General features: G+C 32.5%; 14 non-coding genes across 14 annotated transcripts; all 14 read right to left on the bottom strand.

The window, feature by feature from the left end:
- Nucleotides 1-739: 739 nt before the first annotated feature.
- On the bottom strand, nt 740-811 carry TRNAW-CCA (transfer RNA tryptophan (anticodon CCA)). Its single transcript has one exon. It is a non-coding gene; the product is annotated as a tRNA-Trp (tRNA).
- A 2,887-nt stretch (nt 812-3,698) lies between these two features.
- TRNAW-CCA (transfer RNA tryptophan (anticodon CCA)) lies at nt 3,699-3,770 on the bottom strand. The gene has a single exon. It is a non-coding gene; the product is annotated as a tRNA-Trp (tRNA).
- Nucleotides 3,771-5,184: 1,414 nt separating this feature from the next.
- Nucleotides 5,185-5,256, bottom strand: TRNAW-CCA (transfer RNA tryptophan (anticodon CCA)). Its single transcript has one exon. It is a non-coding gene; the product is annotated as a tRNA-Trp (tRNA).
- Nucleotides 5,257-6,672: 1,416 nt separating this feature from the next.
- TRNAW-CCA (transfer RNA tryptophan (anticodon CCA)) lies at nt 6,673-6,744 on the bottom strand. Its single transcript has one exon. It is a non-coding gene; the product is annotated as a tRNA-Trp (tRNA).
- A 1,415-nt stretch (nt 6,745-8,159) lies between these two features.
- Nucleotides 8,160-8,231, bottom strand: TRNAW-CCA (transfer RNA tryptophan (anticodon CCA)). The gene has a single exon. It is a non-coding gene; the product is annotated as a tRNA-Trp (tRNA).
- A 1,415-nt stretch (nt 8,232-9,646) lies between these two features.
- Nucleotides 9,647-9,718, bottom strand: TRNAW-CCA (transfer RNA tryptophan (anticodon CCA)). The gene has a single exon. It is a non-coding gene; the product is annotated as a tRNA-Trp (tRNA).
- A 1,416-nt stretch (nt 9,719-11,134) lies between these two features.
- Nucleotides 11,135-11,206, bottom strand: TRNAW-CCA (transfer RNA tryptophan (anticodon CCA)). Its single transcript has one exon. It is a non-coding gene; the product is annotated as a tRNA-Trp (tRNA).
- Nucleotides 11,207-12,622: 1,416 nt separating this feature from the next.
- TRNAW-CCA (transfer RNA tryptophan (anticodon CCA)) lies at nt 12,623-12,694 on the bottom strand. The gene has a single exon. It is a non-coding gene; the product is annotated as a tRNA-Trp (tRNA).
- Nucleotides 12,695-14,109: 1,415 nt separating this feature from the next.
- TRNAW-CCA (transfer RNA tryptophan (anticodon CCA)) lies at nt 14,110-14,181 on the bottom strand. The gene has a single exon. It is a non-coding gene; the product is annotated as a tRNA-Trp (tRNA).
- Nucleotides 14,182-15,597: 1,416 nt separating this feature from the next.
- On the bottom strand, nt 15,598-15,669 carry TRNAW-CCA (transfer RNA tryptophan (anticodon CCA)). The gene has a single exon. It is a non-coding gene; the product is annotated as a tRNA-Trp (tRNA).
- Nucleotides 15,670-17,085: 1,416 nt separating this feature from the next.
- Nucleotides 17,086-17,157, bottom strand: TRNAW-CCA (transfer RNA tryptophan (anticodon CCA)). The gene has a single exon. It is a non-coding gene; the product is annotated as a tRNA-Trp (tRNA).
- Nucleotides 17,158-18,573: 1,416 nt separating this feature from the next.
- On the bottom strand, nt 18,574-18,645 carry TRNAW-CCA (transfer RNA tryptophan (anticodon CCA)). Its single transcript has one exon. It is a non-coding gene; the product is annotated as a tRNA-Trp (tRNA).
- A 1,416-nt stretch (nt 18,646-20,061) lies between these two features.
- On the bottom strand, nt 20,062-20,133 carry TRNAW-CCA (transfer RNA tryptophan (anticodon CCA)). The gene has a single exon. It is a non-coding gene; the product is annotated as a tRNA-Trp (tRNA).
- Nucleotides 20,134-21,549: 1,416 nt separating this feature from the next.
- Nucleotides 21,550-21,621, bottom strand: TRNAW-CCA (transfer RNA tryptophan (anticodon CCA)). The gene has a single exon. It is a non-coding gene; the product is annotated as a tRNA-Trp (tRNA).
- Between the last annotated feature and the right edge of the window lie 474 nt (nt 21,622-22,095).

Raw genomic sequence — 22,095 nt, 5'->3', positions numbered from 1 at the left:
TTCAGGATTTTCCAGTTTAAAGTTTAGATTCTAGTAATAAGCCTGATTTTCTTACAAATACGAAGATGACAATGGTATGAACAAAGCGATAGGTGTTCCTGGCATTTATTACATTTATTAATGTTTTTAACTCAATTCCCAATAATATTTCTCATCAAAGTATTGTTGATAAGATTTTAATCTATAGAATTAAAAAAACACTTTTTTAAAAACTGTTCTGACCTGTGTCAACAACGTTGTGTTAATCTATTTTCAGTTGGATTACCCAGTTTCTGTTTTCAATCTTAACCCAAACATCGATCAAGCTATAAAAATATGAAAGAGCTGCTTGACCATGACGTGATTTGAATACACAACTTTCTGATATGGATTCAGAAGCACTACAGTTGAATTAAGATCTTCACAATCAGATTCAGTGATTTCCAGTCAAAAATTAAGAATCTGGTAATAAACCCTCTTTTCTTACAAATTCAAAGATGGCAATGGTAAAAATAAGTTAATAGGTGCTTATGGCATTAATTACATTTATTAATGTTTGGAACTCAATTCCCAATAACAATTCTTATCAAAGTCCTCTTGAAACGATTATAATCTGTAGAACTAAAAAATGCAGTTTCTTAAACACTGCAGCCTGGTAGCAACAAAGTCGAGTTAACTTTTGTCAGTTGGACTACGCAGTTACTGTTTTCAATAATAACCCAAACATAAATCAAGATATGAAAAGACATAAAGAGCTGAATGACCCCGACGTGATTTGAACACGCAACCTTCTGATCTGGAGTCAGACGCGCTACTCTTGCACCACGAGGTCATTTGAAAAGTGTTGTTGCTCCCATACTTCACATGAAAAGTGCATGATAAAATATATGGACACCATCTTGAAATTTGCTACTTATAATCACAGTTTGGAAAAGATATAAACAAGGATGAATTAAGGTCTTCACTTTCAGATTCAGGGATTTCCAATTAAAAATTTAGAATATAGTAATAAACCCTTTTTTCTTACAAATTCAAAGATGACAATGGTATGAACAAATTAATAGGTGTTTCTGACTTGCCACAAATTTTCTGTTTTGAACTCAGTTCCCAATGATATATCTCATCAAAGATTGTTGAAAAGATTTTATTCAGTAGAATTAAAAATGCAATTTTTCAAACACTTTCCTGACAGGTGGCAAAAAGATCATGATAATCTATTGTCAGTTAGAATACGCAGTTTCTGTTTTCAATCTTAACCCAAACATCGATCAACTTTTAAAAAGATGAAAGAGATACTTGAATGTGACATAATTTAAACATGCATCATTCTGACCAGGAGTAAGGCGCACTACCGTCAGTGTATGAGGACAGATGTAAAACTTGCTTGCTCCCATAATTCACTTGTAAAGTGCATGAGGAAATATACAGACACAATCTTGAAATTTGCTACTTTAAATCACAGTTTAGAAAAGTAATAACAAGGATGAATTGGGATCTTCACGTTCCAATTCAGGGATTTCCAGTTTAAAGTTTAGATTCTAGTAATAAGCCTGATTTTCTTACAAATTCAAAGATGACAATGGTATGAACAAAGCGATAGGTGTTCCTGGCATTTATTACATTTATTAATGTTTTTAACTCAATTCCCAATAATATTTCTCATCAAAGTATTGTTGATAAGATTTTAATCTATAGAATTAAAAAAATACTTTTTTAAAAACTGTTCTGACCTGTGTCAACTACATTGTGTTAATCTATTTTCAGTTGGATTACCCAGTTTCTGTTTTCAATCTTAACCCAAACATCGATCAAGCAATAAAAATATGAAAGAGCTGCTTGACCATGACGTGATTTGAATACACAACTTTCTGATATGGATTCAGAAGCACTTCAGTTGAATTAAGATCTTCACAATCAGATTCAGTGATTTCCAGTCAAAAATTAAGAATCTGGTAATAAACCCTCTTTTCTTACAAATTCAAAGATGGCAATGGTAAAAATAAATTAATAGGTGGTTATGGCATTAATTACATTTATTAATGTTTGGAACTCAATTCCCAATAACAATTCTTATCAAAGTCCTCTTGAAACGATTATAATCTGTAGAACTAAAAAATGCAGTTTCTTAAACACTGCAGCCTGGTAGCAACAAAGTCGAGTTAACTTTTGTCAGTTGGACTACGCAGTTACTGTTTTCAATAATAACCCAAACATCAATCAAGATATGAAAAGACATAAGACATGATTTAAACACACAACCTTCTGATCTGGAGTCAGACGCTCTACCGTTACGCCACGAGGTCAATTGAAAAGTGTTGCAGCTCCCATACTTCACATGAAAAGTGCATGATAAAATATATGGACACCATCTTGAAATTTGCTACTTATAATCACAGTTTGGAAAAGATATAAACAAGGATGAATTAAGGTCTTCACTTTCAGATTCAGGGATTTCCAATTAAAAATTTAGAATATAGTAATAAACCCTTTTTTCTTACAAATTCAAAGATGACAATGGTATGAACAAATTAATAGGTGTTTCTGACTTGCCACAAATTTTCTGTTTTGAACTCAGTTCCCAATGATATATCTTATCAAAGATTGTTGAAAAGATTTTATTCAGTAGAATTAAAAATGCAATTTTTCAAACACTTTCCTGACAGGTGGCAAAAAGATCATGATAATCTATTGTCAGTTAGAATACGCAGTTTCTGTTTTCAATCTTAACCCAAACATCGATCAACTTTTAAAAAGATGAAAGAGATATTTGAATGTGACATAATTTAAACATGCATCATTCTGACCAGGAGTAAGGCGCACTACCGTCAGTGTATGAGGACAGCTGTAAAACTTGCTTGCTCCCATAATTCACTTGTAAAGTGCATGAGGTAATATACAGACACCATCTTGAAATTTGCTACTTTAAATCACAGTTTAGAAAAGTAATAACAAGGATGAATTAGGATCTTCACGTTCCAATTCAGGGATTTCCAGTTTAAAGTTTAGATTCTAGTAATAAACCTGATTTTCTTACAAATTCAAAGATGACAATGGTATGAACAAAGCGATAGGTGTTCCTGGCATTTATTACATTTATTAATGTTTTTAACTCAATTCCCAATAATATTTCTCATCAAAGTATTGTTGATAAGATTTTAATCTATAGAATTAAAAAAACACTTTTTTAAAAACTGTTCTGACCTGTGTCAACAACGTTGTGTTAATCTATTTTCAGTTGGATTACCCAGTTTCTGTTTTCAATCTTAACCCAAACATCGATCAAGCAATAAAAATATGAAAGAGCTGCTTGACCATGACGTGATTTGAATACACAACTTTTTGATATGGATTCAGAAGCACTTCCGTTGAATTAAGATCTTCACAATCAGATTCAGTGATTTCCAGTCAAAAATTAAGAATCTGGTAATAAACCCTCTTTTCTTACAAATTCAAAGATGGCAATGGTAAAAATAAATTAATGGGTGCTTATGGCATTAATTACATTTATTAATGTTTGGAACTCAATTCCCAAAAACAATTCTTATCAAAGTCCTCTTGAAACAATTATAATCTGTAGAACTAAAAAATGCAGTTTCTTAAACACTGCAGCCTGGTAGCAACAAAGTCGAGTTAACTTTTGTCAAGTTGGACTACGCAGTTGCTGTTTTCAATAATAACCCAAACATCCATCAAGATATGAAAAGACATAAAGAGCTGATTGACCCCGACATGATTTGAACACGCAACCTTCTGATCTGGAGTCAGACGCGCTACCGTTGCGCCACGAAGTCATTTGAAAAGTGTTGATGCTCCATACTTCACATGAAAAGTGCATGATAAAATATATGGACACCATCTTGAAATTTGCTACTTATAATCACAGTTTGGAAAAGATATAAACAAGGATGAATTAAGGTCTTCACTTTCAGATTCAGGGATTTCCAATTAAAAATTTAGAATATAGTAATAAACTCTTTTTTCTTACAAATTCAAAGATGACAATGGTATGAACAAATTAATAGGTGTTTCTGACTTGCCACAAATTTCCTGTTTTGAACTCAGTTCCCAATGATATATCTCATCAAAGGATTGTTGAAAAGATTTTATTCAGTAGAATTAAAAAGCAATTTTTCAAACACTTTCCTGACATGTGGCAACAAGATCATGATAATCTATTGTCAGTTAGAATACGCAGTTTCTGTTTTCAATGTTAACCCAAACATCGATCAACTTTTAAAAAGATGAAAGAGATACTTGGACATGACATAATTTAAACATGCATCATTCTGACCAGGAGTAAGGCGCACTACCGTCAGTGTATGAGGACTGCTGTAAAACTTGCTTGCTCCCATAATTCACTTGTAAAGTGCATGAGGAAATATACAGACACCATCTTGAAATTTGCTACTTTAAATCACAGTTTAGAAAAGTAATAACAAGGATGAATTAGGATCTTCACGTTCCGATTCAGGGATTTCCAGTTTAAAGTTTAGATTCTAGTAATAAGCCTGATATTCTTACAAATTCAAAGATGACAATGGTATGAACAAAGTGATAGGTGTTCCTGGCATTTATTACATTTATTAATGTTTTTAACTCAATTCCCAATAATATTTCTCATCAAAGTATTGTTGATAAGATTTTAATCTATGGAATTAAAAAAACACTTTTTTAAAAACTGGTCTGACCTGTGTCAACAACGTTGTGTTAGTCTATTTTCAGTTGGATTACCCAGTTTCTGCTTTCAATCTTAACCCAAACATCGATCAAGCTATAAAAATATGAAAGAGCTGCTTGACCATGACGTGATTTGAATACACAACTTTCTGATATGGATTCAGAAGCACTACAGTTGAATTAAGATCTTCACAATCAGATTCAGTGATTTCCAGTCAAAAATTAAGAATCTGGTAATAAACCCTCTTTTCTTACAAATTCAAAGATGGCAATGGTAAAAATAAATTTATAGGTGCTTATGGCATTAATTACATTTATTAATGTTTGGAACTCAATTCCCAATAACAATTCTTATCAAAGTCCTCTTGAAAAGATTATAATCTGTAGAACTAAAAAATGCAGTTTCTTAAACACTGCAGCCTGGTAGCAACAAAGTCGAGTTAACTTTTGTCAGTTGGACTACGCAGTTACTGTTTTCAATAATAACCCAAACATCAATCAAGATATGAAAAGACATAATGAGCTGATTGACCCCGACGTGATTTGAACACGCAACCTTCTGATCTGGAGTCAGACGCACTACCTTTGTGCCACGAGGTCAGTTGAAAAGTGTTGTTGCTCCCATACTTCACATGAAAAGTGCATGATAAAATATATGGACACCATCTTGAAATTTGCTACTTATAATCACAGTTTGGAAAAGATATAAACAAGGATGAATTAAGGTCTTCACTTTCAGATTCAGGGATTTCCAATTAAAAATTTAGAATATAGTAATAAACCCTTTTTTCTTACAAATTCAAAGATGACAATGGTATGAACAAATTAATAGGTGTTTCTGACTTGCCACAAATTTCCTGTTTTGAACTCAGTTCCCAATGATATATCTCATCAAAGGATTGTTGAAAAGATTTTATTCAGTAGAATTAAAAAGCAATTTTTCAAACACTTTCCTGACATGTGGCAACAAGATCATGATAATCTATTGTCAGTTAGAATACGCAGTTTCTGTTTTCAATCTTAACCCAAACATCGATCAACTTTTAAAAAGATGAAAGAGATACTTGGACATGACATAATTTAAACATGCATCATTCTGACCAGGAGAAAGGCGCACTACCGTCAGTGTATGAGGACTGCTGTAAAACTTGCTTGCTCCCATAATTCACTTGTAAAGTGCATGAGGAAATATACAGACACCATCTTGAAATTTGCTACTTTAAATCACAGTTTAGAAAAGTAATAACAAGGATGAATTAGGATCTTCACGTTCCGATTCAGGGATTTCCAGTTTAAAGTTTAGATTCTAGTAATAAGCCTGATTTTCTTACAAATTCAAAGATGACAATGGTATGAACAAAGTGATAGGTGTTCCTGGCATTTATTACATTTATTAATGTTTTTAACTCAATTCCCAATAATATTTCTCATCAAAGTATTGTTGATAAGATTTTAATCTATAGAATTAAAAAAACACTTTTTTAAAAACTGTTCTGACCTGTGTCAACAACGTTGTGTTAATCTATTTTCAGTTGGATTACCCAGTTTCTGTTTTCAATCTTAACCCAAACATCGATCAAGCTATAAAAATATGAAAGAGCTGCTTGACCATGACGTGATTTGAATACACAACTTTCTGATATGGATTCAGAAGCACTACAGTTGAATTAAGATCTTCACAATCAGATTCAGTGATTTCCAGTCAAAAATTAAGAATCTGGTAATAAACCCTCTTTTCTTACAAATTCAAAGATGGCAATGGTAAAAATAAATTAATAGGTGCTTATGGCATTAATTACATTTATTAATGTTTGGAACTCAATTACCAATAACAATTCTTATCAAAGTCCTCTTGAAACGATTATAATCTGTAGAACTAAAAAATGCAGTTTCTTAAACACTGCAGTCTGGTAGCAACAAAGTCGAGTGAACTTTTGTCAAGTTGGACTACGCAGTTACTGTTTTCAATAATAACCCAAACATCAATCAAGATATGAAAAGACATAAAGAGCTGATTGACCCCGACGTGATTTGAACACGCAACCTTCTGATCTGGAGTCAGACGCGCTACCGTTGCGCCACGTGGTCAGTTGAAAAGTGTTGTTGCTTCCATACTTCACATGAAAAGTGCATGATAAAATATATGGACACCATCTTGAAATTTGCTACTTATAATCACAGTTTGGAAAAGATATAAACAAGGATGAATTAAGGTCTTCACTTTCAGATTCAGGGATTTCCAATTAAAAATTTAGAATATAGTAATAAACCCTTTTTTCTTACAAATTCAAAGATGACAATGGTATGAACAAATTAATAGGTGTTTCTGACTTGCCACAAATTTTCTGTTTTGAACTCAGTTCCCAATGATATATCTCATCAAAGATTGTTGAAAAGATTTTATTCAGTAGAATTAAAAAAGCAATTTTTCAAACACTTTCCTGACAGATGGCAACAAGATCATGATAATCTATTGTCAGTTAGAATACGCAGTTTCTGTTTTCAATCTTAACCCAAACATCGATCAACTTTTAAAAAGATGAAAGAGATACTTGAACGTGACATAATTTAAACATGCATCATTCTGACCAGGAGTAAGGCACACTACCGTCAGTGTATGAGGACAGCTGTAAAACTTGCTTGCTCCCATAATTCACTTGTAAAGTGCATGAGGAAATATACAGACACCATCTTGAAATTTGCTACTTTAAATCACAGTTTAGAAAAGTAATAACAAGGATGAATTAGGATTTTCACGTTCCGATTCAGGATTTTCCAGTTTAAAGTTTAGATTCTAGTAATAAGCCTGATTTTCTTACAAATACGAAGATGACAATGGTATGAACAAAGCGATAGGTGTTCCTGGCATTTATTACATTTATTAATGTTTTTAACTCAATTCCCAATAATATTTCTCATCAAAGTATTGTTGATAAGATTTTAATCTATAGAATTAAAAAAACACTTTTTTAAAAACTGTTCTGACCTGTGTCAACAACGTTGTGTTAATCTATTTTCAGTTGGATTACCCAGTTTCTGTTTTCAATCTTAACCCAAACATCGATCAAGCTATAAAAATATGAAAGAGCTGCTTGACCATGACGTGATTTGAATACACAACTTTCTGATATGGATTCAGAAGCACTACAGTTGAATTAAGATCTTCACAATCAGATTCAGTGATTTCCAGTCAAAAATTAAGAATCTGGTAATAAACCCTCTTTTCTTACAAATTCAAAGATGGCAATGGTAAAAATAAGTTAATAGGTGCTTATGGCATTAATCACATTTATTAATGTTTGGAACTCAATTCCCAATAACAATTCTTATCAAAGTCCTCTTGAAACGATTATAATCTGTAGAACTAAAAAATGCAGTTTCTTAAACACTGCAGCCTGGTAGCAACAAAGTCGAGTTAACTTTTGTCAGTTGGACTACGCAGTTACTGTTTTCAATAATAACCCAAACATAAATCAAGATATGAAAAGACATAAAGAGCTGAATGACCCCGACGTGATTTGAACACGCAACCTTCTGATCTGGAGTCAGACGCGCTACTGTTGCACCACGAGGTCATTTGAAAAGTGTTGTTGCTCCCATACTTCACATGAAAAGTGCATGATAAAATATATGGACACCATCTTGAAATTTGCTACTTATAATCACAGTTTGGAAAAGATATAAACAAGGATGAATTAAGGTCTTCACTTTCAGATTCAGGGATTTCCAATTAAAAATTTAGAATATAGTAATAAACCCTTTTTTCTTACAAATTCAAAGATGACAATGGTATGAACAAATTAATAGGTGTTTCTGACTTGCCACAAATTTTCTGTTTTGAACTCAGTTCCCAATGATATATCTCATCAAAGATTGTTGAAAAGATTTTATTCAGTAGAATTAAAAATGCAATTTTTCAAACACTTTCCTGACAGGTGGCAAAAAGATCATGATAATCTATTGTCAGTTAGAATACGCAGTTTCTGTTTTCAATCTTAACCCAAACATCGATCAACTTTTAAAAAGATGAAAGAGATACTTGAATGTGACATAATTTAAACATGCATCATTCTGACCAGGAGTAAGGCGCACTACCGTCAGTGTATGAGGACAGATGTAAAACTTGCTTGCTCCCATAATTCACTTGTAAAGTGCATGAGGAAATATACAGACACAATCTTGAAATTTGCTACATTAAATCACAGTTTAGAAAAGTAATAACAAGGATGAATTGGGATCTTCACGTTCCAATTCAGGGATTTCCAGTTTAAAGTTTAGATTCTAGTAATAAGCCTGATTTTCTTACAAATTCAAAGATGACAATGGTATGAACAAAGCGATAGGTGTTCCTGGCATTTATTACATTTATTAATGTTTTTAACTCAATTCCCAATAATATTTCTCATCAAAGTATTGTTGATAAGATTTTAATCTATAGAATTAAAAAAATACTTTTTTAAAAACTGTTCTGACCTGTGTCAACTACATTGTGTTAATCTATTTTCAGTTGGATTACCCAGTTTCTGTTTTCAATCTTAACCCAAACATCGATCAAGCAATAAAAATATGAAAGAGCTGCTTGACCATGACGTGATTTGAATACACAACTTTCTGATATGGATTCAGAAGCACTTCAGTTGAATTAAGATCTTCACAATCAGATTCAGTGATTTCCAGTCAAAAATTAAGAATCTGGTAATAAACCCTCTTTTCTTACAAATTCAAAGATGGCAATGGTAAAAATAAATTAATAGGTGCTTATGGCATTAATTACATTTATTAATGTTTGGAACTCAATTCCCAATAACAATTCTTATCAAAGTCCTCTTGAAACGATTATAATCTGTAGAACTAAAAAATGCAGTTTCTTAAACACTGCAGCCTGGTAGCAACAAAGTCGAGTTAACTTTTGTCAGTTGGACTACGCAGTTACTGTTTTCAATAATAACCCAAACATCAATCAAGATATGAAAAGACATAAAGAGCTGATTGACCACGACGTGATTTGAACACGCAACCTTCTGATCTGGAGTCAGACACGCTACCATTGCGCCACGAGGTCAGTTGAAAAGTGTTGTTGCTCCCATACTTCACATGAAAAGTGCATGATAAAATATATGGACACCATCTTGAAATTTGCTACTTATATTCACAGTTTGGAAAAGATATAAACAAGGATGAATTAAGGTCTTCACTTTCAGATTCAGGGATTTCCAATTAAAAATTTAGAATATAGTAATAAACCCTTTTTTCTTATAAATTCAAAGATGACAATGGTATAAACAAATTAATAGGTGTATCTGACTTGCCACAAATTTCCTGTTTTGAACTCAGTTCCCAATGATATATCTCATCAAAGGATTGTTGAAAAGATTTTAATCAGTAGAATTAAAAAAGCAATTTTTCAAACACTTTCCTGACATGTGGCAACAAGATCATGATAATCTATTGTCAGTTAGAATACGCAGTTTCTGTTTTCAATCTTAACCCAAACATCGATCAACTTTTAAAAAGATGAAAGAGATACTTGAACATGACATAATTTAAACATGCATCATTCTGACCAGGAGTAAGGCGCACTACCGTCAGTGTATGAGGACTGCTGTAAAACTTGCTTGCTCCCATAATTCACTTGTAAAGTGCATGAGGAAATATACAGACACCATCTTGAAATTTGCTACTTTAAATCACAGTTTAGAAAAGTAATAACAAGGATGAATTAGGATCTTCACGTTCCGATTCAGGGATTTCCAGTTTAAAGTTTAGATTCTAGTAATAAGCCTGATTTTCTTACAAATTCAAAGATGACAATGGTATGAACAAAGCGATAGGTGTTCCTGGCATTTATTACATTTATTAATGTTTTTAACTCAATTCCCAATAATATTTCTCATCAAAGTATTATTGATAAGATTTTAATCTATAGAATTAAAAAAACACTTTATTAAAAACTGTTCTGACCTGTGTCAACAACGTTGTGTTAATCTATTTTCAGTTGGATTACCCAGTTTCTGTTTTCAATCTTAACCCAAACATCGATCAAGCTATAAAAATATGAAAGAGCTGCTTGACCATGACGTGATTTGAATACACAACTTTCTGATATGGATTCAGAAGCACTATAGTTGAATTAAGATCTTCACAATCAGATTCAGTGATTTCCAGTCAAAAATTAAGAATCTGGTAATAAACCCTCTTTTCTTACAAATTCAAAGATGGCAATGGTAAAAATAAATTAATAGTTGCTTATGGCATTAATTACATTTATTAATGTTTGGAACTCAATTCCCAATAACAATTCTTATCAAAGTCCTCTTGAAACGATTATAATCTGTAGAACTAAAAAATGCAGTATCTTAAACACTGCAGCCTGGTAGCAACAAAGTCGAGTTAACTTCTTTCAGTTGGACTACGCAGTTACTGTTTTCAATAATAACCCAAACATCAATCAAGATATGAAAAGACATAAAGAGCTGATTGACCCCGACGTGATTTGAACACGCAACATTCTGATCTGGAATCAGACGCGCTACCGTTGCGCCACGAGGTCATTTGAAAAGTGGTGTTGCTCCCATACTTCACATGAAAAGTGCATGATAAAATATATGGACACCATCTTGAAATTTGCTACTTATAATCACAGTTTGGAAAAGATATAAACAAGGATGAATTAAGATCTTCACTTTCAGATTCAGGGATTTCTAATTAAAAATTTAGAATATAGTAATAAACCCTTTTTTCTTACAAATTCAAAGATGACAATGGTATGAACAAATTAATAGGTGTTTCTGACTTGCCACAAATTTTCTGTTTTGAACTCAGTTCCCAATGATATATCTCATCAAAGGATTGTTGAAAAGATTTTATTTAGTAGAATTAAAAAAGCAATTTTTCAAACACTTTCCTGACAGGTGGCAACAAGATCATGATAATCTATTGTCAGTTAGAATACGCAGTTTCTGTTTTCAATCTTAACCCAAACATCGATCAACTTTTAAAAAGATGAAAGAGATACTTGAACATGACATAATTTAAACATGCATCATTCTGACCAGGAGTAAGGCGCACTACCGTCAGTGCATGAGGACAGCTGTAAAACTTGCTTGCTCCCATAATTCACTTGTAAAGTGCATGAGGAAATATACAGACACCATCTTGAAATTTGCTACTTTAAATCACAGTTTAGAAAAGTAATAACAAGGACGAATTAGGATCTTCACGTTCCGATTCAGGGATTTCCAGTTTAAAGTTTAGATTCTAGTAATAAGCCTGATTTTCTTACAAATTCAAAGATGACAATGGTATGAACAAAGCGATAGGTGTTCCTGGCATTTATTACATTTATTAATGTTTTTAACTCAATTCCCAATAATATTTCTCATCAAAGTATTGTTGATAAGATTTTAATCTATAGAATTAAAAAAACACTTTTTTAAAAACTGTTCTGACCTGTGTCAACAACGTTGTGTTAATCTATTTTCAGTTGGATTACCCAGTTTCTGTTTTCAATCTTAACCCAAACATCGATCAAGCTACAAAAATATGAAAGAGCTGCTTGACCATGACGTGATTTGAATACACAACTTTCTGATATGGATTCAGAAGCACTACAGTTGAATTAAGATCTTCACAATCAGATTCAGTGATTTCCAGTCAAAAATTAAGAATCTGGTAAGAAACCCTCTTTTCTTACAAATTCAAAGATGGCAATGGTAAAAATAAATTAATAGGTGCTTATGGCATTAATTACATTTATTAATGTTTGGAACTCAATTCCCAATAACAATTCTTATCAAAGTCCTCTTGAAACGATTATAATCTGTAGAACTAAAAAATGCAGTTTCTTAAACACTGCAGCCTGGTAGCAACAAAGTCGAGTTAACTTTTGTCAGTTGGACTACGCAGTTACTGTTTTCAATAATAACCCAAACATCAATCAAGATATGAAAAGACATAAAGAGCTGATTGACCCCGATGTGATTTGAACACGCAACCTTCTGATCTGGAATCAGACGCGCTACCGTTGCGCCACGAGGTCATTTGAAAAGTGGTGTTGCTCCCATACTTCACATGAAAAGTGCATGATAAAATATATGGACACCATCTTGAAATTTGCTACTTATAATCAGAGTTTGGAAAAGATATAAACAAGGATGAATTAAGGTCTTCACTTTCAGATTCAGGGATTTCCAATTAAAAATTTAGAATATAGTAATAAACCCTTTTTTCTTACAAATTCAAAGATGACAATGGTATGAACAAATTAATAGGTGTTTCTGACTTGCCACAAATTTTCTGTTTTGAACTCAGTTCCCAATGATATATCTCATCAAAGATTGTTGAAAAGATTTTATTCAGTAGAATTAAAAATGCAATTTTTCAAACACTTTCCTGACAGGTGGCAAAAAGATCATGATAATCTATTGTCAGTTAGAATACGCAGTTTCTGTTTTCAATCTTAACCCAAACATCGATCAACTTTTAAAAAGATGAAAGAGATACTTGAATGTGACATAATTTAAACATGCATCATTCTGACCAGGAGTAAGGCGCACTACCGTCAGTGTATGAGGACAGATGTAAAACTTGCTTGCTCCCATAATTCACTTGTAAAGTGCATGAGGAAATATACAGACACAATCTTGAAATTTGCTACTTTAAATCACAGTTTAGAAAAGTAATAACAAGGATGAATTGGGATCTTCACGTTCCAATTCAGGGATTTCCAGTTTAAAGTTTATATTCTAGTAATAAGCCTGATTTTCTTACAAATTCAAAGATGACAATGGTATGAACAAAGCGATAGGTGTTCCTGGCATTTATTACATTTATTAATGTTTTTAACTCAATTCCCAATAATATTTCTCATCAAAGTATTGTTGATAAGATTTTAATCTATAGAATTAAAAAAACACTTTTTTAAAAACTGTTCTGACCTGTGTCAACAACGTTGTGTTAATCTATTTTCAGTTGGATTACCCAGTTTCTGTTTTCAATCTTAACCCAAACATCGATCAAGCTATAAAAATATGAAAGAGCTGCTTGACCATGACGTGATTTGAATACACAACTTTCTGATATGGATTCAGAAGCACTACAGTTGAATTAAGATCTTCACAATCAGATTCAGTGATTTCCAGTCAAAAATTAAGAATCTGGTAATAAACCCTCTTTTCTTACAAATTCAAAGATGGCAATGGTAAAAATAAATTAATAGGTGCTTATGGCATTAATTACATTTATTAATGTTTGGAACTCAATTCCCAATAACAATTCTTATCAAAGTCCTCTTGAAACGATTATAATCTGTAGAACTAAAAAATGCAGTTTCTTAAACACTGCAGCCTGGTAGCAACAAAGTCGAGTTAACTTTTGTCAGTTGGACTACGCAGTTACTGTTTTCAATAATAACCCAAACATCAATCAAGATATGAAAAGACATAAAGAGCTGATTGACCCCGACGTGATTTGAACACGCAACCTTCTGATCTGGAGTCAGACACGCTACCATTGCGCCACGAGGTCAGTTGAAAAGTGTTGTTGCTCCCATACTTCACATGAAAAGTGCATGATAAAATATATGGACACCATCTTGAAATTTGCTACTTATATTCACAGTTTGGAAAAGATATAAACAAGGATGAATTAAGGTCTTCACTTTCAGATTCAGGGATTTCCAATTAAAAATTTAGAATATAGTAATAAACCCTTTTTTCTTATAAATTCAAAGATGACAATGGTATAAACAAATTAATAGGTGTATCTGACTTGCCACAAATTTCCTGTTTTGAACTCAGTTCCCAATGATATATCTCATCAAAGGATTGTTGAAAAGATTTTAATCAGTAGAATTAAAAAAGCAATTTTTCAAACACTTTCCTGACATGTGGCAACAAGATCATGATAATCTATTGTCAGTTAGAATACGCAGTTTCTGTTTTCAATCTTAACCCAAACATCGATCAACTTTTAAAAAGATGAAAGAGATACTTGAACATGACATAATTTAAACATGCATCATTCTGACCAGGAGTAAGGCGCACTACCGTCAGTGTATGAGGACTGCTGTAAAACTTGCTTGCTCCCATAATTCACTTGTAAAGTGCATGAGGAAATATACAGACACCATCTTGAAATTTGCTACTTTAAATCACAGTTTAGAAAAGTAATAACAAGTATGAATTAGGATCTTCACGTTCCGATTCAGGGATTTCCAGTTTAAAGTTTAGATTCTAGTAATAAGCCTGATTTTCTTACAAATTCAAAGATGACAATGGTATGAACAAAGCGATAGGTGTTCCTGGCATTTATTACATTTATTAATGTTTTTAACTCAATTCCCAATAATATTTCTCATCAAAGTATTATTGATAAGATTTTAATCTATAGAATTAAAAAAACACTTTATTAAAAACTGTTCTGACCTGTGTCAACAACGTTGTGTTAATCTATTTTCAGTTGGATTACCCAGTTTCTGTTTTCAATCTTAACCCAAACATCGATCAAGCTATAAAAATATGAAAGAGCTGCTTGACCATGACGTGATTTGAATACACAACTTTCTGATATGGATTCAGAAGCACTATAGTTGAATTAAGATCTTCACAATCAGATTCAGTGATTTCCAGTCAAAAATTAAGAATCTGGTAATAAACCCTCTTTTCTTACAAATTCAAAGTTGGCAATGGTAAAAATAAATTAATAGTTGCTTATGGCATTAATTACATTTATTAATGTTTGGAACTCAATTCCCAATAACAATTCTTATCAAAGTCCTCTTGAAACGATTATAATCTGTAGAACTAAAAAATGCAGTATCTTAAACACTGCAGCCTGGTAGCAACAAAGTCGAGTTAACTTCTTTCAGTTGGACTACGCAGTTACTGTTTTCAATAATAACCCAAACATCAATCAAGATATGAAAAGACATAAAGAGCTGATTGACCCCGATGTGATTTGAACACGCAACCTTCTGATCTGGAATCAGACGCGCTACCGTTGCGCCACGAGGTCATTTGAAAAGTGGTGTTGCTCCCATACTTCACATGAAAAGTGCATGATAAAATATATGGACACCATCTTGAAATTTGCTACTTATAATCACAGTTTGGAAAAGATATAAACAAGGATGAATTAAGATCTTCACTTTCAGATTCAGGGATTTCTAATTAAAAATTTAGAATATAGTAATAAACCCTTTTTTCTTACACATTCAAAGATGACAATGGTATGAACAAGTTAATAGGTGTTTCTGACTTGCCACAAATTTTCTGTTTTGAACTCAGTTCCCAATGATATATCTCATCAAAGGATTGTTGAAAAGATTTTATTTAGTAGAATTAAAAAAGCAATTTTTCAAACACTTTCCTGACAGGTGGCAACAAGATCATGATAATCTATTGTCAGTTAGAATACGCAGTTTCTGTTTTCAATCTTAACCCAAACATCGATCAACTTTTAAAAAGATGAAAGAGATACTTGAACATGACATAATTTAAACATGCATCATTCTGACCAGGAGTAAGGCGCACTACCGTCAGTGCATGAGGACAGCTGTAAAACTTGCTTGCTCCCATAATTCACTTGTAAAGTGCATGAGGAAATATACAGACACCATCTTGAAATTTGCTACTTTAAATCACAGTTTAGAAAAGTAATAACAAGGATGAATTAGGATCTTCACGTTCCGATTCAGGGATTTCCAGTTTAAAGTTTAGATTCTAGTAATAAGCCTGATTTTCTTACAAATTCAAAGATGACAATGGTATGAACAAAGCGATAGGTGTTCCTGGCATTTATTACATTTATTAATGTTTTTAACTCAATTCCCAATAATATTTCTCATCAAAGTATTGTTGATAAGATTTTAATCTATAGAATTAAAAAAACACTTTTTTAAAAACTGTTCTGACCTGTGTCAACAACGTTGTGTTAATCTATTTTCAGTTGGATTACCCAGTTTCTGTTTTCAATCTTAACCCAAACATCGATCAAGCTATAAAAATATGAAAGAGCTGCTTGACCATGACGTGATTTGAATACACAACTTTCTGATATGGATTCAGAAGCACTACAGTTGAATTAAGATCTTCACAATCAGATTCAGTGATTTCCAGTCAAAAATTAAGAATCTGGTAATAAACCCTCTTTTCTTACAAATTCAAAGATGGCAATGGTAAAAATAAATTAATAGGTGCTTATGGCATTAATTACATTTATTAATGTTTGGAACTCAATTCCCAATAACAATTCTTATCAAAGTCCTCTTGAAACGATTATAATCTGTAGAACTAAAAAATGCAGTTTCTTAAACACTGCAGCCTGGTAGCAACAAAGTCGAGTTAACTTTTGTCAGTTGGACTACGCAGTTACTGTTTTCAATAATAACCCAAACATCAATCAAGATATGAAAAGACATAAAGAGCTGATTGACCCCGACGTGATTTGAACACGCAACCTTCTGATCTGGAGTCAGACACGCTACCATTGCGCCACGAGGTCAGTTGAAAAGTGTTGTTGCTCCCATACTTCACATGAAAAGTGCATGATAAAATATATGGACACCATCTTGAAATTTGCTACTTATATTCACAGTTTGGAAAAGATATAAACAAGGATGAATTAAGGTCTTCACTTTCAGATTCAGGGATTTCCAATTAAAAATTTAGAATATAGTAATAAACCCTTTTTTCTTATAAATTCAAAGATGACAATGGTATAAACAAATTAATAGGTGTATCTGACTTGCCACAAATTTCCTGTTTTGAACTCAGTTCCCAATGATATATCTCATCAAAGGATTGTTGAAAAGATTTTAATCAGTAGAATTAAAAAAGCAATTTTTCAAACACTTTCCTGACATGTGGCAACAAGATCATGATAATCTATTGTCAGTTAGAATACGCAGTTTCTGTTTTCAATCTTAACCCAAACATCGATCAACTTTTAAAAAGATGAAAGAGATACTTGAACATGACATAATTTAAACATGCATCATTCTGACCAGGAGTAAGGCGCACTACTGTCAGTGTATGAGGACTGCTGTAAAACTTGCTTGCTCCCATAATTCACTTGTAAAGTGCATGAGGAAATATACAGACACCATCTTGAAATTTGCTACTTTAAATCACAGTTTAGAAAAGTAGTAACAAGGATGAATTAGGATCTTCACGTTCCGATTCAGGGATTTCCAGTTTAAAGTTTAGATTCTAGTAATAAGCCTGATTTTCTTACAAATTCAAAGATGACAATGGTATGAACAAAGCGATAGGTGTTCCTGGCATTTATTACATTTATTAATGTTTTTAACTCAATTCCCAATAATATTTCTCATCAAAGTATTATTGATAAGATTTTAATCTATAGAATTAAAAAAACACTTTATTAAAAACTGTTCTGACCTGTGTCAACAACGTTGTGTTAATCTATTTTCAGTTGGATTACCCAGTTTCTGTTTTCAATCTTAACCCAAACATCGATCAAGCTATAAAAATATGAAAGAGCTGCTTGACCATGACGTGATTTGAATACACAACTTTCTGATATGGATTCAGAAGCACTATAGTTGAATTAAGATCTTCACAATCAGATTCAGTGATTTCCAGTCAAAAATTAAGAATCTGGTAATAAACCCTCTTTTCTTACAAATTCAAAGTTGGCAATGGTAAAAATAAATTAATAGTTGCTTATGGCATTAATTACATTTATTAATGTTTGGAACTCAATTCCCAATAACAATTCTTATCAAAGTCCTCTTGAAACGATTATAATCTGTAGAACTAAAAAATGTAGTATCTTAAACACTGCAGCCTGGTAGCAACAAAGTCGAGTTAACTTCTTTCAGTTGGACTACGCAGTTACTGTTTTCAATAATAACCCAAACATCAATCAAGATATGAAAAGACATAAAGAGCTGATTGACCCCGATGTGATTTGAACACGCAACCTTCTGATCTGGAATCAGACGCGCTACCGTTGCGCCACGAGGTCATGTGAAAAGTGGTGTTGCTCCCATACTTCACATGAAAAGTGCATGATAAAATATATGGACACCATCTTGAAATTTGCTACTTATAATCACAGTTTGTTAAAGATATAAACAAGGATGAATTAAGATCTTCACTTTCAGATTCAGGGATTTCTAATTAAAAATTTAGAATATAGTAATAAACCCTTTTTTCTTACAAATTCAAAGATGACAATGGTATGAACAAATTAATAGGTGTTTCTGACTTGCCACAAATTTTCTGTTTTGAACTCAGTTCCCAATGATATATCTCATCAAAGGATTGTTGAAAAGATTTTATTTAGTAGAATTAAAAAAGCAATTTTTCAAACACTTTCCTGACAGGTGGCAACAAGATCATGATAATCTATTGTCAGTTAGAATACGCAGTTTCTGTTTTCAATCTTAACCCAAACATCGATCAACTTTTAAAAAGATGAAAGAGATACTTGAACATGACATAATTTAAACATGCATCATTCTGACCAGGAGTAAGGCGCACTACCGTCAGTGTATGAGGACAGCTGTAAAACTTGCTTGCTCCCATAATTCACTTGTAAAGTGCATGAGGAAATATACAGACACCATCTTGAAATTTGCTACTTTAAATCACAGTTTAGAAAAGTAATAACAAGGATGAATTAGGATCTTCACGTTCCGATTCAGGGATTTCCAGTTTAAAGTTTAGATTCTAGTAATAAGCCTGATTTTCTTACAAATTCAAAGATGACAATGGTATGAACAAAGCGATAGGTGTTCCTGGCATTTATTACATTTATTAATGTTTTTAACTCAATTCCCAATAATATTTCTCATCAAAGTATTGTTGATAAGATTTTAATCTATAGAATTAAAAAAACACTTTTTTAAAAACTGTTCTGACCTGTGTCAACAACGTTGTGTTAATCTATTTTCAGTTGGATTACCCAGTTTCTGTTTTCAATCTTAACCCAAACATCGATCAAGCTATAAAAATATGAAAGAGCTGCTTGACCATGACGTGATTTGAATACACAACTTTCTGATATGGATTCAGAAGCACTACAGTTGAATTAAGATCTTCACAATCAGATTCAGTGATTTCCAGTCAAAAATTAAGAATCTGGTAATAAACCCTCTTTTCTTACAAATTCAAAGATGGCAATGGTAAAAATAAATTAATAGGTGCTTATGGCATTAATTACATTTATTAATGTTTGGAACTCAATTCCCAATAACAATTCTTATCAAAGTCCTCTTGAAACGATTATAATCTGTAGAACTAAAAAATGCAGTTTCTTAAACACTGCAGCCTGGTAGCAACAAAGTCGAGTTAACTTTTGTCAGTTGGACTACGCAGTTACTGTTTTCAATAATAACCCAAACATCAATCAAGATATGAAAAGACATAAAGAGCTGATTGACCCTGACATGATTTGAACACGCAACCTTCTGATCTGGAGTCAGACGCGCTACCGTTGCGCCACGAGGTCGGTTGAAAAGTGTTGTTGCTCCCATACTTCACATGAAAAGTGCATGATAAAATATATGGACACCATCTTGAAATTTGCTACTTATAATCACAGTTTGGAAAAGATATAAACAAGGATGAATTAAGGTCTTCACTTTCAGATTCAGGGATTTCCAATTAAAAATTTAGAATATAGTAATAAACCCTTTTTTCTTACAAATTCAAAGATGACAATGGTATGAACAAATTAATAGGTGTTTCTGACTTGCCACAAATTTCCTGTTTTGAACTCAGTTCCCAATGATATATCTCATCAAAGGATTGTTGAAAAGATTTTATTCAGTAGAATTAAAAAAGCAATTTTTCAAACACTTTCCTGACATGTGGCAACAAGATCATGATAATCTATTGTCAGTTAGAATACGCAGTTTCTGTTTTCAATCTTAACCCAAACATCGATCAACTTTTAAAAAGATGAAAGAGATACTTGAACATGACATAATTTAAACATGCATCATTCTGACCATGAGTAAGGCGCACTACCGTCAGTGTATGAGGACTGCTGTAAAACTTGCTTGCTCCCAAAATTCACTTGTAAAGTGCATGAGGAAATATAAAGACACCATCTTGAAATTTGCTACTTTAAATCACAGTTTAGAAAAGTAATAACAAGGATGAATTAGGATCTTCACGTTCCGATTCAGGGATTTCCAGTTTAAAGTTTAGATTCTAGTAATAAGCCTGATTTTCTTACAAATTCAAAGATGACAATGGTATGAACAAAGCGATAGGTGTTCCTGGCATTTATTACATTTATTAATGTTTTTAACTCAATTCCCAATAATATTTCTCATCAAAGTATTGTTGATAAGATTTTAATCTATAGAATTAAAAAAACACTTTTTTAAAAACTGTTCTGACCTGTGTCAACAATGTTGTGTTAATCTATTTTCAGTTGGATTACCCAGTTTCTGTTTTCAATCTTAACCCAAACATCGATCAAGCTATAAAAATATGAAAGAGCTGCTTGACCATGACGTGATTTGAATACACAACTTTCTGATATGGATTCAGAAGCACTACAGTTGAATTAAGATCTTCACAATCAGATTCAGTGATTTCCAGTCAAAAATTAAGAATCTGGTAATAAACCCTCTTTTCTTACAAATTCAAAAATGGCAATGGTAAAAATAAATTAATAGGTGCTTATGGCATTAATTACATTTATTAATGTTTGGAACTCAATTCCCAATAACAATTCTTATCAAAGTCCTCTTGAAATGATTATAATCTGTAGAACTAAAAAATGCAGTTTCTTAAACACTGCAGCCTGGTAGCAACAAAGTCGAGTTAACTTTTGTCAGTTGGACTACGCAGTTACTGTTTTCAATAATAACCCAAACATCAATCAAGATATGAAAAGACATAAAGAGCTGATTGACCCCGACATGATTTGAACACGCAACCTTCTGATCTGGAGTCAGACGCGCTACCGTTGCGCCACGAGGTCGGTTGAAAAGTGTTGTTGCTCCCATACTTCACATGAAAAGTGCATGATAAAATATATGGACACCATCTTGAAATTTGCTACTTATAATCACAGTTTGGAAAAGATATAAACAAGGATGAATTAAGGTCTTCACTTTCAGATTCAGGGATTTCCAATTAAAAATTTAGAATATAGTAATAAACCCTTTTTTCTTACAAATTCAAAGATGACAATGGTATGAACAAATTAATAGGTGTTTCTGACTTGCCACAAATTTCCTGTTTTGAACTCAGTTCCCAATGATATATCTCACCAAAGGATTGTTGAAAAGATTTTATTCAGTAGAATTAAAAAAGCAATTTTTCAAACACTTTCCTGACATGTGGCAACAAGATCATGATAATCTATTGTCAGTTAGAATACGCAGTTTCTGTTTTCAATCTTAACCCAAACATCGATCAACTTTTAAAAAGATGAAAGAGATACTTGAACATG

The sequence above is a fragment of the Dendrobates tinctorius genome, unplaced genomic scaffold (genome assembly GCF_039654945.1).
Source record: "Dendrobates tinctorius isolate UK_male_01 unplaced genomic scaffold, ASM3965494v1 ptg000178l, whole genome shotgun sequence".
NCBI lineage: Eukaryota > Metazoa > Chordata > Amphibia > Anura > Dendrobatidae > Dendrobates > Dendrobates tinctorius.
Note: the sequence above shows the minus strand (reverse complement) of the source record. Positions and strands in the feature narration are given on the sequence as shown.